General features: G+C 32.1%; 1 long non-coding RNA gene across 4 annotated transcripts; it reads right to left on the bottom strand.

Annotated features, from left to right (window-relative positions):
• Positions 1–8,531: 8,531 nt before the first annotated feature.
• On the bottom strand, positions 8,532–17,749 carry LOC127810987 (uncharacterized). Of its 4 annotated transcripts, none has more exons than XR_008025615.1 (5): positions 17,313–17,749; positions 17,039–17,200; positions 16,070–16,167; positions 11,192–11,245; positions 8,532–11,106 (listed from the first exon to the last, which is right to left on the bottom strand). It is a non-coding gene; the product is annotated as an uncharacterized LOC127810987 (long non-coding RNA). The 4 variants fall into 4 exon arrangements; XR_008025617.1 differs by having other exon boundaries at positions 8,532–10,510; XR_008025614.1 differs by having other exon boundaries at positions 8,532–11,245.
• Positions 17,750–18,086: the final 337 nt, after the last annotated feature.

Raw genomic sequence — 18,086 nt, 5'->3', positions numbered from 1 at the left:
GATAATCCTCTCTGGCAAAGTAATATTTTTCAAAATTATGTAGCTCTCTTATCATTTCAATACATCCTTCTCATAGTTTGAATGATTTTGTCGTCAAAATGAATCTCCTGAGGAAGGAGTCTAGGAGTTATGAATAAACCATCACCTTTTTATTTTTATTTTTGTATTTACACCTATGTGGGATTGTCCATTCCTTAATGGCATTCAAGTTTGGAGCACAAAACTTGCAACATATGGTCCTGGCTCATATATGTGTATACATACATATCATTTGAAAGGCAAATAGAAAGTAAAATTTAGAAGAAAGAGGTTCATAGGTTTGAGACTCTAAACCAATTCTATAATTATTTTATGTTCAAGAATTAAAAAAAAAAAAGAAAGGCTCTTGGAAATGCTTTTGTAATTTTAATTTTGAAAATTATTTCTCTTCACTTAAATTACTTCCTAACATTCATTCTATTTCTTTAAATATTGATTTTGTCTTCACTTTCCTTCTTTGAATTACACACTCACGCATATATATATATATATATATAATACCATGCTTCTTTGAATTTTTCATATTCTCGAGTGGCTAAAGTTAGGTCTCACGTATAACCTATCAATGGACTGAATATGTTCTTTTGTTAAAATAAGAAAGATAAAATTATATCGAAATAAGGTTAGAATGTTTTCTGACTTAAATATAAAATGATCAAAATAAGAGTGGAAAGTATTCTAAAATTTTTATTAAACTGTTTGTTGAATTTTTAAAATGCATTGGAACATATATGGGTCTTTTTTTATTTTTTTTATCTGTAAAGTTTCATACACGGGCAAAGCCACATGAGGCCCAGTAGGGGAAGTTGCCCCCACGGGCTAGATTTTTTTTTAATTTTATTTTTTAATATAATGATTTACTATTAGAAATAAAAAAATATATATTATATTTTACTTCTAGAAATAAAAAAAAAATAAGTATTGAAGAAAACAAGTATATAATGGTCTAGTAATAACCATCACAATATTTTTTACAATTTACTCATAATTTTATTTTTTTACAATAATGATGCAAATAAACCTAAGTATTGAAGAAAATTGTGAAACAAAGAAAGCAAGTATGGATGAAACTTATATTGAAGAAAATGAACAAATTAACAAAGCAAGTATTGAGCAAATTGATATTGCATAACTTTTTATGAATCTCGGGTAAGAGAACTACAATAATGAATTATAGTGTTAATTTTCAAAATCAAATTAGAAAAGTCTACTTGCAAAGAAATTTGTGTCAGTCTCGAAATTAAGACGATTTATTCTAGTTTGGTTCAATGAATTTGATGATTGGTTGGAATATAGTATATGCAAAGATGTCACATTATGCATATACTGTTATTTTTTTAAAATAAATAATGAGGAACAAGAAGATAATGATTTTTTTATGAAAGACGTGTTCAGTAAATTTTTTTTTAAAAAAAAGATAGACTTTAAGTTCATGTTAAAAATGCTAATAGTGCACACAATTAAATTCGAAATAACTATGAAATCTTAATGAATATTAAGAATAAAATATTGAGATAGTTTTCTTCAGATAGTTAGAACAAATACTGTGTGATTATCGAAATCGTCTGAATGCATTAATTGTTTGTGTTCGACTTCTTATACGGTAAGAACTAGCATTTCGTGGTGATGACAAGTCTAAAAATTTAAATAATCAAGATAACTTTCTTGAACAATTACAATTTTTAGTATGAAAAATCATAAAGAACAATTGTAAAAAAAAAAAAATTATTTTAATATTATCATTATTATCTTATTTTTAAAATTATATTTTTTGTATTTAAATTCGTCCTACTAAATCAAAATCTTGGTTCTGCCCTGGTCTCAGATAAATTTATCTAAAGTGGGAGATAAATTTATCTATAAAATGCTAAATAAGAAATTAAGTAATTTTTTTTAGTGGGTTGACAAATAAATTTAATAAATACAATGAAAATTACTTTTGTCTGAAATATTTTCAATATCTTATTTTTTTTAACACATATATTGATTAAAAAATACAACCTTAATACAATATCGTCGCTCACATATATGTACACGAATTAAGTTGTTTAATAGAATCATTTTTTAAGTTTTGGTTACTGAATAAACAAGCATTGATGGTTTAACATAATGATCGTTCAAAAAGAGAGTTAATGAGAGCATTCAATAGTAGTTATAGCAATCATTTTTTGTAATTAAAAATATATTTTTATAGTTAAAATATATATTGTGTGTTAGAGTGACAACTAGCAACCTAAATGCTAACCTTATAATCAATAAATAGAAAAAATAATTATTTAAGAGTCATGACAAGGAGAACCAATGACAAATGATATATGAACTTTTATTCTTTGATATAGATAGAAAGATGGATAGGAGAATGAGTACATGAGACACAACATGAGTAGCGCACGATTGGTCTCAAATCAATGACCTGTTCTTCCAGTCATGCCATTTGACATAACTCCCTGCATAGTTGGTACCACTAAAATAGAAACCATCTGGTCTTACAGACCAATAGCAACTATAATCTTTGGAGTGGCGATGTGTACAGAAGTCATCTATGTAGTTATTGTAAACGTCAAAGATCTGATCCTTGAAGCCCCAATAAAAATGGCAGAAGAAGAGAGTGTTGGCTGGGAACACGTGAGGACGAAATCTCCAAGTGAGATTTTGGTTAGGTCGCAGTGTCTGCACGCCAATGTCATCGTCCTTTGATTGACAGCGAACAATCAATAGGCCCGAGACATTGTTAAAGACACGGACAGCGGTTTTCCTGAAAAAGGCCTTCATTGTCTCATCTTGATGATCGCATGATGTTGAGCTAATGAAACAAGCAATCGTCAGCAGCATTATTGAAGGAAGGAAGAATTGTGACATTATCTTGCTCAGACTGCAAGAACGGTATGCTCTTTGGAGCATGTTTATGTCTACCTATATATCTTTGATGAAGATGCACATTACATACACTTGCGCGCGCACACATACATATATATATACATTTTTTGAGAAGTTGTTTGGTTGAACCCTCTTCGATCAGCTGTGGCAAGTGAATAAATGAGCATTGATGGAGTAACACAATGGCCATTCATGTTAGAACAGCAACACAAAACGTATGTAGAACGTTGGCACAATCAAGAATAATGGCAAACAATTTTACTAAATCCCCAAACCCACTGGCAGCAACGTTGTGTATACGAAGTTCCCAAACACAGAGTATAATGAACACAAAATACTCACAGCAGTATATTCGCGACAATAGTGGCAACAAGGAAGATATAATTGGAATCCAAACCCAGCTCTTAGTGAGGTGAACGACGGCAGATACACACACGCTGCACAGATGTGCCCTGCTCCGGTCACTAGCAGGCTACGGCGACTGTCTACACAGGTTACAACGGTCAACTCCGACGGACGGCGACCACTACCGTTCGGATATGGCAGAACTCGATGAAACCCAATCTGTGACAAACGACACTTGAGAGGAAGAAGAAGCACTGTGTACTTGATGATCCAAGATCGAAGCGCGACCAGCCTTTTATAGACTGCGTTGGGACACCGAAGAGATGGCGAACTTAAAGCTTGCATTGAACACCGGCTTCAATGTCCGTTGCTTGGGGAAGATGAAGCAGCAACTGAGAAAAGAGGAGTCGCTTCGGAAACCCAGACCGCTTCTAGAAGAAGCAAAAATAAAATATAAAAGAAAACAATTTTGTTTTGTTTTAATTTTCTTTATATAAAAAGATATATACCGACCCGCCCGCCCGTCCGACCAACGGCAATGTGCGAGGCCCAAAGGGTTCGCTCGCTCACAAAATCTGGGTGCCACTTAGGACCCAACCCCAAGTGGGAAGGTGGAGTATAAATACCCACTCCCATCTCTTTACACAACCAATGTGGGACAATCACCCACACACGCACTTACACTCACACACCAAAATCACAACAATTCAAAGGGTGGGTTGAGCATTCAATGACTGTAACAATTAGAATAATTGCTATTGGTATACCTTGAACTACATAAAAGTGTATCAATGACAAAAAGTTCCTCGTGAGGCGCATAGAAGCATGTGAGGAGCATGAAGGCGAAGGGCATTTTAGTCATAATATCTCTTTATATAATTCAAAATATACAAAAATGATATACATGTAGCATGATTCTAACAATTATACTACCCATGTAATTATACCACCCATGTAACTAATTTCTTAAAATGGTTTTGGAATTGAAAAATTGTGAATGCTTTGCTTTAGTCCAATCTGACTTGAGCCCAGGATCTAAAGGTTATAGGGCCTTTCTCTTGCTGCTAAATTCAAAGGGGATTTAAACTAAAAAGGGTAAGAATTCCAAAATTTCAAAGGGGTAATGATGAAAAAAATTCAATTCTTTTTGTAAATTTATAATTTTATTTAATCATTTTAATTTTAACAATTAATACCAAATTGAATCAATTTGGTAAAATTTTATCTATAAATTTAGAGAGAGTGTGTTCATACTAACTTATCATGTTAGGTGTCATATAATAGTAATATTTGTACATATACACATAAGTAAAAAAAAAAAAAAATGTAACTTGTTGCACATTTATTTTTTTCTTTTGTTCTTTTTTATGGGTTATATATATATATATTTTACTTATATGTATATGTAATTTTCATAAATATTATTATTATATGACACATTTTATGTCAAATTAATATGAACACACTCTCTCTAAATCAATTTTATATGTTAGATAAAATTACATCCAATTAAGCTAATTTGGATCTAATTGTCAAAATAGAAAGAATTGTATAAAATTACAAATTCGCATAAAAGATTGGATTATTTTCATGATTAGTCCAATTTCAATTATATATGCCAAACATAACCTTATGTTATTTAGTGACAATTGTTTAACATACAGTTACATTAATTATTTTGAAGTGTTTGGGAACTTGATAGTAAAAACGAAAGTGAAACTACTTGAATTGAAGTATTGGACAAGTATGATTTTTATCTATTGGTTGGCAAGTGGATTACTATGAGAATTGGCGTAGGAAGGGTTAATTAAAAATAAAAAAAAAGAATTTTACTTGGCTTTTCAATTTTAGACAAAATTTTTCATTTTTTTCAGTGGTAGTATATCTTAATTACATAAAATAAGTGTCAAATTAGCATTTGCACATTGGCTTAGGGGCTAAATGGGCCCTCCTCCTTTCAAAAGGCCCAAATAAACTCTTATTCTTTCAAACTTAATGCCACATTTGCCCTTACAATAGATGCTATCGAAATGACATCCAGTGAATTTTATATTCCATCTACCTCAAATCAAATCTTAACCCTCAAAATTAGTCTCAAATTAGAGCTCCAATCACATCAAGCATATTCTATTATTAGGGTTTTTTAGTTTGTTTTGAAGGAGGAAGGATTCTTTAATGACTCTATAAATACGTATATGAGGTGAAATTATATATAATGGAGTATTTGATTTGGACTTGAGTTTAGATTGTTAGGGTCATTAATTATTTTTATACTTCAACTTTTTTTTTGATCTAAAATTTAAAATTACGAGTTTATTTTATTCTCTTAAAAAAATAAAACTAATCTCTTATACACATTGAATAACAATTATATATGTTGCCCGACATTGACGTGATAACATATCACTACTGCCAGTCATGCCATTTGCTATAACTACCAGTTTCGTTGGTACCACTAAAATAAAACCCGTCTGATCTTACAGACCAATAGCAATGGTTATCATACTTCGTCAAAGACTTACAACGCTTGGCTATGTTCTTATCGTAAGCATTAAAGACATTTTCGTGAGAGCGCCAATAGAAGTGGCAGAAGGAGAGAGTGCGCTCTCCAATGATGTTGGGAACGAATATCCAACTAAACTCTTGCCCAGCTTGAACTCTTCTCTCGCCTAGATCAAATCTGTAGCGACTCGTAAATCGTAATTTAATTTAATTAATTGTTATTGAGTTAATTTAATTTAAAAAAGATATTAAAATATATTGTTAATAACTATAATGATAATAAGTATGAGAATAATGACATTAACAATTATAATATTAAGTGTAAGAATAAGTTCATTATCAAGCATCATAATAATAATTTATTAAGAGATTAAGGAATTGGAGGGTGCAGTGCGTGAAGTGCCGAAGATGCCAAGTTTAATAAAGCTAACTCAAGTTAGCAATTAAATACAAGTGAATGTGTATATTATTAATAAGGTGCTTATTGGATCAAGTGGCAGGCGCGCATGGGGGCTGTTTGGCTGGTTGTTGTTGTTGGAAATTAATTCCAACATTATTAAAGCACTAGAACGGTGTCGTATGGAAGAAATTGGGGCAACAACGTGGCTGCCTCTCCTCCAAGCATTTCTCCTTTAAGTTAAAGTCTCTAATCAGCCAATTAAACAGGCTATTGGAGCAATTAATCGGCAGCAGCGGAAGAAATTGGGCAGAAGCAGCGACGCGTGCGCGAGCAGCAGGAATTTTGGAAAATTGGGATTTTTTTTCAGAAAATCTCACTTTTAACCGTAATTCGATGATACCAGGTAATTCAGGGAGCTGAGTACTATATTTCGTACGGTTGAAATTTCATTTAGAGTTCAATTTTGTTAATTTTGGTAAATTATTGGGTGTTGCAGTTTGTATAATTTTTACCGCGTTGGGACAAAACAAGCCTAAGGATATCTTCGTAAAGACAAGTTCTTTATACCCTCTGCAATGTTTCTTTCATTGTCAATTTATTTGACCTCCCTTCGTTTGTTTCAACCGTTAATTAATTATGAAAATTTTAAATGAATTGCTTTAAATTTAATTTATTAAACTGACCTCTTCTTAGTTGTTCGGGTATTATTATCGATTTTGGTTGTTCATAAGCTAGAGCGGTTGGGTAGTGGGGGTAAGGATCGACTGTTCGGTGACGGAGTGACTGTTGTACGGTCTATCTTAGGCCGTCGGCTAGTCACTCCTATTCACTGACCATTGATCGGTGCCAGGCACTGTTAATGAGCTCTACCGTTACGTGAATATAGCATGACTGGTTACATTTTATTCTTGTTACATGGTTTAGTGTGTACATGGGTACGTGTTGCATGTTGGGGTTTTCATGATCTCGTTATGCTTGGTCACGGACATTCTAGCTTGGTTATGTTGCATCCAGCATGGGCATATGCATCGCGTGTGGTTTACTATGTGGGCGGAGCATGGCCTGATGTCTGGATGTATGGGTGCTAGTGTATCACATTGATGCTCACTACGCCATTGCATTTTTATGTGTATCGCATGGTTACTGGTAGTTATTAGTTCTCGAACGGGAGGACTGTTTCGAGGGAGCCTATGGCTCGGGTGTCGGGAGTACCAACACGGACGCACGGGTGACGGGAGTACCGACCCGGGGCAGTGTGCACAGGTTTGTTGAAAATATTTGTTGCCTTTTAGGGCAGCGGCAGGTTGGTATGGGACTTGGGTGCCGGGTGTCTTGTGTGGGTCCCAAGGACCGGTATATGCTTTTTATTATGCTGCACTGTTGTATTGTAGCGTCTTATGGTTTGTGTGTACGTGCAAGATTGTGTTTGGGGTGATCTCCTCTTCTATTTATAATCTTTCTTTTCTTATAAACTTGCTGAATCTTGCGACTCACCCTGCTTTCTATCATTCCAGGTAAGGGGAAATCGAAGGTCGAGGGCGAAGATTGCACTGCCTAGCAGCCGGTCGCGTTGGTATGGTGTACAGATAGGTGCCCCCATTGTCTCTAATATTTTGTCAGTATTTTTGTCTCTTATTTTTTGCTGTGCCTGGTTATTTCTTGTATCTTCTATTGTTGGCACAGGCATCTGTATATATTATTATACTCCATGACCGCTGTTCCAGCAGAGTACTTGTGTGCGTGCATATTTGTAGTTTGCTTCCGCTGTTGTTTTTTTATGCATGCATGTTAGGGTAAATTCTCGTTTTGTGTTTTATTCTCTTTTCCCTTTTGTAAGTGCTTCCATTCAGGTATACCGGATGATTGAGATATTCGGCCGGTGGTGCTTACAAGATCATTCTCTTTAGACTTGCAATGAGCAATCAATATATAGGTCTGGAGCTGGTTCATGACATGTACCCTAGTTTTCTTTAAAAAAAAAAAGAAAAACTGGGCTCTCCCTCACCATTCACCTCACTGACATGAACCCTAGTTTTCTTAAAAAAAAAAAAAGAAAAACTGGGCTCTCCCTCACCATTCACCTCATACAACGTTGACCCGATCAAAGATATCATCACCAACGCCATTGACGGAAGGAAGAAGCGAGGCATTGCGTCGCTGCAATTGTCAAAATGATACATGTTTGTACTTGCCCAATTTCCCGCCTAAACTGTATTGATTTATTTATTTTTTTCTCAAATTATTACTCTACTTATATTAATTATTCAACAAGTTTCAATGTAACAGGTTTCAATTAAGTATCTTTATTCAATGAGGCAGATTTATTCAAATTATTAAATATAACAGATTTCAATGAACCAATAAATAAATTATTCAACTATATTTTATTCAACTTATTAAATACAACAAGTTTCAATATACTAAAAATTGAATTATTCAATTTATTGCATATAGCAATTCCAATGCATCAAAAAATAATTTATTTAAACTTATCAGATGTTGATTTCGGCCTCTTCACTATCAAAATCGGGCACTTGACATTCCGTGCACAGTAGTTGCTCACGCTTCCAAGAAATGCCCTAAATACAAGAATTTCAATACATCAAACAGCAGATAAATATAGTTAAATATTTAGGAATTAAGAAATAAAAAAACATATCTTACACATTAAACACAATATAAAATTACCCCTCCAAACAAGTGGAATGTCTTTGGAACCTGTTTGTCAAACAAACAAATTTATCTGCTCCCTAAATGGCATCTGAATCCCAATTTCCCGCCTAAACTGTACTGATTTATTTATTTTTTTCTCAAGTTATTACTCTACTTATATTAATTATTTAACAAGTTTCAATGTAACAGGTATATTAAATATAGCAATTCAAAAAATATAACAAGTTTATTCAATGAGGCAGATTTATTCAAATTATTAAATATAACATATTTCAATGAACCAATAAATAAATTATTCAATAATATTTTATTCAACTTATTAAATACAACAAGTTTCAATATACTAAAAATTGAATTATTCAATTTATTGCATATAGCAATTCCAATGCATCAAAAAATAATTTATTTAAACTTATCAGATGTTGATTTCGGCCTCTTCACTATCAAAATCGGGCACTTGACATTCCGTGCACAGTAGTTGCTCACGCTTCCAAGAAATGCCCTAAATACAAGAATTTCAATACATCAAACAGCAGATAAATATAGTTAAATATTTAGGAATTAAGAAATAAAAAAACATATCTTACACATTAAACACAATATAAAATTACCCCTCTAAACAAGTGGAATGTCTTTGGAACCTGTTTGTCAAACAAACAAATTTATCTGCTCCCTAAATGGCATCTGAATCCCAATTTCCCGCCTAAACTGTATTGATTTATTTATTTTTTTCTCAAGTTATTACTCTACTTATATTAATTATTCAACAAGTTTCAATGTAACAGGTTTCAATTAAGTATCTTTATTCAATGGGGCAGATTTATTCAAATTATTAAATATAACAGATTTCAATGAACCAATAAATAAATTATTCAATAATATTTTATTCAACTTATTAAATACAACAAGTTTCAATATACTAAAAATTGAATTATTCAATTTATTGCATATAGCAATTCCAATGCATCAAAAAATAATTTATTTAAAATTATCAGATGTTGATTTCGGCCTCTTCACTATCAAAATTGGGCACTTGACATTCCGTGCATAGTAGTTGCTCACGCTTCCAAGAAATGCCCTAAATAAAAGAATTTCAATACATCAAACAGCAGATAAATATAGTTAAATATTTAGGAATTAAGAAATAAAAAAACATATCTTACACATTAAACACAATATAAAATTACCCCTCCAAACAAGTGGAATGTCTTTGGAACCTGTTTGTCAAACAAACAAATTTATCTGCTCCCTAAATGGCATCTGAATCCCAATTTCCCGCCTAAACTGTACTGATTTATTTATTTTTTTCTCAAGTTATTACTCTACTTATATTAATTATTTAACAAGTTTCAATGTAACAGGTATATTAAATATAGCAATTCAAAAAATATAACAAGTTTATTCAATGAGGCAGATTTATTCAAATTATTAAATATAACATATTTCAATGAACCAATAAATAAATTATTCAACTATATTTTATTCAACTTATTAAATACAACAAGTTTCAATATACTAAAAATTGAATTATTCAATTTATTGCATATAGCAATTCCAATGCATCAAAAAATAATTTATTTAAACTTATCAGATGTTGATTTCGGCCTCTTCACTATCAAAATCGGGCACTTGACATTCCGTGCACAGTAGTTGCTCACGCTTCCAAGAAATGCCCTAAATACAAGAATTTTAATACATCAAACAGCAGATAAATATAGTTAAATATTTAGGAATTAAGAAATAAAAAAACATATCTTACACATTAAACACAATATAAAATTACCCCTCCAAACAAGTGGAATGTCTTTGGAACCTGTTTGTCAAACAAACAAATTTATCTGCTCCCTAAATGGCATCTGAATCCCAATTTCTCGCCTAAACTGTACTGATTTATTTATTTTTTTCTCAAGTTATTACTCTACTTATATTAATTATTTAACAAGTTTCAATGTAACAGGTATATTAAATATAGCAATTCAAAAAATATAACAAGTTTATTCAATGAGGCAGATTTATTCAAATTATTAAATATAACATATTTCAATGAACCAATAAATAAATTATTCAATAATATTTTATTCAACTTATTAAATACAACAAGTTTCAATATACTAAAAATTGAATTATTCAATTTATTGCATATAGCAATTCCAATGCATCAAAAAATAATTTATTTAAACTTATCAGATGTTGATTTCGGCCTCTTCACTATCAAAATCGGGCACTTGACATTCCGTGCACAGTAGTTGCTCACGCTTCCAAGAAATGCCCTAAATACAAGAATTTTAATACATCAAACAGCAGATAAATATAGTTAAATATTTAGGAATTAAGAAATAAAAAAACATATCTTACACATTAAACACAATATAAAATTACCCCTCCAAACAAGTGGAACGTCTTTGGAACCTGTTTGTCAAACAAACAAATTTATCTGCTCCCTAAATGGCATCTGAATACAGCATATAAATATTTAGGAATACAGCAAATAAATATTCTTCATTCAACCTATTTCTCTGCAAACTAAAACTGAGACACAGTATTTTCCATGGCTCAAATACTGCACATGCTGAGATATGTTGACAACACTCGGGCGAATTGGGCGTTCAAGATACGAGTCATCCGGAAGTGGGAAGTTTACAGTTATCATAACCAAAACGAGGTTAACAGCATCGCTTTAGTATTGTCTGACAAAGATGTAAGTTCAGAAAACGCTACTTTTTGTTCTTACCATGCACTTTTGTTGTTTTTGCCAATATATAATATATGTAATGTGTCATTTATCATGTTGTGTAGGGGACACGAATGCATGCAATAATCAAGAAAAACTTGATGCGTTACTTTGCGGATAAAATTGAAGAGCACAAGTTGTACATAATGAAAAATTTCGTAGTTGATCATAATACTATGACGTTCAAGACTACCACACATAAGTACGTGCTAAGTTTCATGAGGACCACTCAAGTGATTGAGGTTGAAGATCAATCATTTCCTATTGATATATATAGGTTCAAGCCTTTTGTCGAAATTCTGTCCAGTCCACAGTCCAAGGAAACTTATCTATTTGGTGTGTTTCGGCCCCTTTTTTAAGTTAATCTTTTTCTACCTCTTTTTTTGGTCAATTTTTTATTACATTGTTCTGTTTCTTTTCCCAATTAATTTAAATCAATCTTTTTAGTTAATTTTTTAAAGATTATTCTTCACTGTTCACTTGCATCTCTTTTTGGTGAGACGCACTATTCCATAATTCTAATACATTTTCATTTTTGTTTTGTCCATGTTTATCTCGAATTTAAAGATGTGATAGGCGAAGTCGTCCAGAAGGACAAAGCTAGAACTCAGTCATCTTCCGGATCCACTACAAAGTGTATTGATATTGTTCTTGAAGATTTGGAGTATGATCTTTTAATTTTTTTTATCTGTCTTTAATTTTTTTTTATCTTTTTTTGTTGCAGAATGTATCTTTATATAACCTGTGTTGGGTATTTTATTTATAATATATTTTGTTGGATATGTGGTCATTTTTTTAATTTCTGTTTTGAAGAAAAAATCGACTACCATGTACTCTTTGGGGTGACCATGTCGATCTGGTAAACAGCTATCTTGAATCTACGTCAAATGAACCTGTGATTGTGCTTATGCAATTATGCCGTATGAAAAGTTACAATGGTACTAATTAAATGATTATGGAAGCTATTAGCTTTGTCCTATTGTACAAGTCGATCGCCTCTAATGGTTTGTGTTTTTCAATTCTAGGTGGTATGAGGTTGACAAGTTCCTACTATGTCACAAAGGTTCTGGTGAATGCAAGTATAGCCGAGGTTGAGGATTTTCGGGCAAAGTATGTTTCTAAATCATTCAAATTAGACTGTTTTATTTTTTGCTATTGTTTTGAAATCGGTTTGTTTCTAAACACGCTGTATTTTTCTATTTACGAGGTTGTTGACTGTCCGTGAATGTAATTCACAACGTATAAGCCAGATTTCAAATTCGTCTGTCTATTCTATAACAGAAGACCTTGAAGGCGGTTTGACCAAATTTAAGACTATAAGAGAGGTTCTTCAATGTGCTGAGGTAGCCATAAATTAATAAGTTTCATTGCCGTAATTAGAGAGTTCCTATCTAGCAGAACCTTAATAACTCCTATCAGATTATTTTTTTTTTTAATATTCATGTTACATTTTTTTCGTTTTTCAAAGGCTGTATATTGCTGGGTTGCTGCAAGGATTGTGGATGTGCATTCGGAGTCAGAATGGTGGTATATGAGTTGCAAAAAATGTCCTAAAAAGGTTCAAAAGCAGGGCAAACGTGTGTATTGTGAAAATTGTGGTAGATATGATAGCTCGGGTAATCCTAGATATAAGTTACGCGTAAGGGTTGTTGACGGGACTGGTACCGCATTCTTTTTGCTATGGGACCGGGAGAGCGTACAACTAATCGGTAAGACTGCAAGACAATTAAGGGAACGATTGGCTCTGGTAAGTTTTATTTTTATGTTTTAAGTAAGAATATCTTAATTCTTCTAATTGGGCAATTTGATCAACCCTTTCCTTTCTAATACAATTTTCAACTTATTGATACTTATAGGAATCCTCAGAGAACGAGTTTCCTGATGAGCTCGAAGACTTGGTTGGGCGAAAGGCTTTGTTTAGAATACATATAAAGGAGCAGAACATAAGTGAAAATGATGAGGTTTTTTCTGTGACAAGGCTTACCGATGACCAAGTCTTGATTGGAAAGTACAAACTTGATGAGAGCACCGAGGTGGAACAAGAATCTGACTTAGTTTCTAAGCTCGACAAGCACGAAGAATATGTTCCTAAAGTATGCCTACTTTACAATCCTTATATTTAGAGTTCTTTATACCAGTCTCTAATGCTTACTACGGTCTTAACTAATTTTGCTTTTCTAACGCCCTTTTAGGATTCTGTATCTGAAAACGAGGTAGGTACACCAATAAAATCTACATGCAAGTCGAAGCGTAAGTCAACTGATGACTTGGACATCACTGAGCTCGACAGTGAAGGTGGTTCTTCTACAAAGCTTTCTGCTACTAAAATTCGCAACATCGTGAAGGTTGAGAAGGAGGATTGTGGATGTTAATCTATTCACTTACATATTCAGACAAGTACTGCCTTTTGTTTTTTTTTTTTTTCCTTTTTTGGCTGTTGGGTTATGTCTCACTGAATTCAGACTACATTGGCTTATTTCTACTTCTATGATTTCCCATTTCGTTGCTATAATGGAACGGCAGTGAAGGTGGTTCCTCACTGCATTCCTACCACAACACGTATTAATATTCATACCATTTGCTTAAATTATTTATGGAATCTTTTTAACATAATTAAATTATTTACAACAGTTCCAATGCATCAAAAAATAAATTATTCAATTTATTGAATACAATATATAAATATTTAAGAATTAAATAATAAAAAAATATATCTTAGACACATTAAACAGCAAATAAATATAGTTAATAATGGTTTCAAAGTTAATTCTTCAAGCAGATAAATATTGTTGAATGTACAATTATCAATTATAACTAGGAAGGCGAAAACTTAATAAGTTGACTATATTCATTTTTTTTCCTCCAAGTTATTACTCTGTCTACATTCAATTTATTGAATACAGCAGATTCCAATACATTAAAAAATAAATTATTCAATTTATTGAATACAGCAAGTTTCAATACACCAAAAAATGATTTATTCAATTTATTAAATACAACAATTTCAATGAATCAAAAAATTAATCATTCAATTTATTGAATACAGCAAGTTTCAATGCACCAAAAAATGATTTATTCAATTTATTAAATACAACAATTCCAATTAGTCAAAAAATGAATCATTCAATTTATTGAATACAACAGTTCCAATACATCAAAAAATAAATTATTCAATTTATTGAATGCAACAGAAAAATATTTAGGAATTAAAAAATAAAAAATATATATCTATACACATTAAACAATGATGAAAAGCTTTTGAAATTCAACTTGGTAAGTATGGTTAATGATGGTTACAATGTTAATTCTTCAAATAAATAAATATTACTGAATGTACAACTATCAATTAAAACTAGGAATGCGGAAACTTAATAAGTTGACTGTGCTAATTTTTCTTCTTTTTCAAACTATTACTCTGCCTACATTCAATTTATTAAATACAGGATGTTTCAATGCACCAAAAAATGATGGTTTCAATCCCATTATATATGTTTTCCTAATGCTTATTATGGTTCTCATTAGTGAATTTTATATAGTGAAATAATTTACATTGTGTGAAAATTAATCTCCAGAACAAAAATGACGTTATTTTGTCCACATAGATATGTGGACTTCAGGCAATTTGTGTGGTATATATAAATAAGAAATATTATCATATTGTAAAAAAAACACAACTCATTGATAATAAATTAAATACAAATGCACATAAATCATTGAAAATCATGAATATGGACAAAAAATGCCACTTCACATTCCCTGTGCTTCCATATGTCATTTAAGTCATGTATTCATGGATCGTCTTCCCATGCATACAGCTGTTGGTGCATTTAATTGATCCAATTTATATTTCTACATATTCCTTCGGCATATATAAATCATTTTATTGGCATATTATCTCCTATATTTGTTCCATCCTAGAACTTTCTCTTCACCACAATTTAGTTCTATAGATTTTTAGAGAAAGGAATTCTGAACTTTTGGCTTTTTTGAATTTTTGCTTAAAGTTGACTTACGGGATGGCAGAGCTTCGTCCCAAATCGATAAAGCGTGCAAGGGTGTGTATACAAGAAACAGGTAGATTCATTTTTTCCTGTTTTGTCCAAGGAATTGGTTTAAATTCGCAATCAAGAACTGGACAAAATATTATGAACAATCCCATTATATATATTTTCCTAATGCTTATTATGGTACTCAAGTTTGATAAATTAATCTTACAAATCAGTATCTTTTAACTCATTTAACTGCTTCCACCTTACGTTGCATGTGCTAAGTCCGATTACATTTATGAACATTCTAATGGCTTCATGCTATCAATTATTGTTTTTTCTTTTCTTTTTTTATGTTTTTCTTTTTTATCAATTTTTTTCGTGTTTATTTTGTATTTGCACTAATAAAGTGATAAATAATCCATTTGTTGTGACGCTTTTGTTGTGTAGACTATGCACAGGATCAAGCAAGCAATACATCACATTCATGGAATCACATGGGTGAGAAATACTTACCTGTTCCTGTAAAAATTAATTTTTTGAATTACATGCCGATGAATCATCTGTGAATCTGAGGTGCTATTTGAATGACGCTCGCAGGAGGTCCTTCTGTTCTGCAACAGATATCAAACCCACGTGAGGGGACCGGTCAGTTTAAAGAATGTCGGGTCAATGTTGGCTCGCAATTGAAAAATACAAGTGAATATCAGACACGCACTCCGTTAAGTGTGATAACCAACGGTATTATGATTTACAAATTTGTTTTATTTTTTTCAACCACCAAATTGTCTACAATTTTCACTAAAATATCTTTCATGTTACAGTTGTTGAAAGGGGTCGGGATGAAAATTCGTGTTTTCGTAGTCCCATTTCGATTTCTGGTAATAGGCAACGACAACAACGCAGTGGCACGTTTGTGACTTTAGGCACGTTGTCGTCCGGCAAACACAACATAAGCAATGGACGTTTTGTCAGATCTATGCCCTCGATAGGATGCTCTACTTTAGATTATGGTGCATCGGAAATAATCTTTCAAGAAAATGATGGTTTACCAGACACAGGTTATTCTTAGATTTTTTATTTATTCCATTTAAAAAAAATAAATAAATAAAAGGTTTATTTTTTCAATTAATTCTTATTGCATCCCATCTTCATGCTGTATCTAACGACGATTTCTATTCACTTGAAGGTTCTGAACCTTCAAGGAATTTGGTTCAAGGTTCCATAAATCATGGCAATTCACTAGACGGTAATATTTATTCATTCTCTTTATTTCTAACTTATGTATGTTAAATCCGTGGAAGCTGTTATTTTTGCCTTTTATTTTATAGCCCTTTGTCTAATTGGTTATGCAGGTGGCGATGTTCTTTGTTCGGACATTCAGCTAACAGGTTAGTTTTCATCTTCTAATGTTTTCTTTATAGAATAGACAACTATGTTTAAATTGCTTATAACAGATCTATAAATATTAAAAGAAGAACTTACCAAAACTCTGTTATGCTGCACTAATCGATGAGCCATTACACGTTCTGTAGATCCTTTGGAATTAGTGTGTCCGAAGAGGTTCTTTTTTCTTTTTTTCTTCCCACTTTTACTGTCTTCTTCGTTCTCCCCCTGCTCTACTTTGAAAGACCCACCTGAATAAAGCTAAAAAAAAATAGAAGAACATCTAACATAAGCAAAGTTTATTTTCATCTACTAGAAACAGATGTAATGACTAAATCAAAATATTTTCAATGTCCTTATACGAAAAAATTACCCATCCAAACGAGTGGAACGTCTTTGGTTTTTGTTTGTCAAAACAAAAAAAAAAATTCAAGCTCCTTGTGGCATCTGAACTTCGTCGGCCATTTTTCTGTAAAGATCTGGCTTGCTTCCACGGTTTTCCAGAAGAAAAATAAATCCCAGGACGATGGTGGACGGAAGTGGTGCCTTCGAATTAATTTTCCTTTCTTTTTTTGCCCAAATTCGTGTAACAACGCATCTGTTGAGGATGGCTTTGGGCAGATCTGGGAGCAATCACACTTAGAATAGGTATTAATGTCTCCGATTGTGAAGATATCTGGATTTCGAGAGAGGATGTTGATTGTTTCGGCTAGATGTGTGTGTAGATCCATGAGGATTTAGGGTTTGTGGGAAGGGGGTGATGGTGTGTATAATGTGTAAAAAATTAGGTTCTAGAATGCTCATCACACATGTGCGCGTGGAGTATGGACTGGAAGGATGTTGGTTAATGCTTTATTCTGTTTTTTTCTAATGAACCATTCATTTACACTAATTATATATTTTGTTTAGCTTGTGACTGTTTCACAGAATGTTTATATTTAAATATTTAAGCAACGTTTCAAACTTAAAAAAAAAAAAAAAGATTCGAATAACATTAAAATTATTAAAATTAATTTTCTGAACGATAATTTTTGTTCATGCAGAACCCTATGTGTAAGGTTTTTATGTTGCTTACAATAACTTAAAAGAACAAAAAATGGAAATTAATTTTCATTTTTTTTTTGCGATGCTTCTTGCTAAAGAAAAA

This window comes from Diospyros lotus, chromosome 10, assembly GCF_014633365.1.
Source record: "Diospyros lotus cultivar Yz01 chromosome 10, ASM1463336v1, whole genome shotgun sequence".
NCBI lineage: Eukaryota > Viridiplantae > Streptophyta > Magnoliopsida > Ericales > Ebenaceae > Diospyros > Diospyros lotus.
This window is presented reverse-complemented; position numbering and strand designations above follow the sequence as displayed.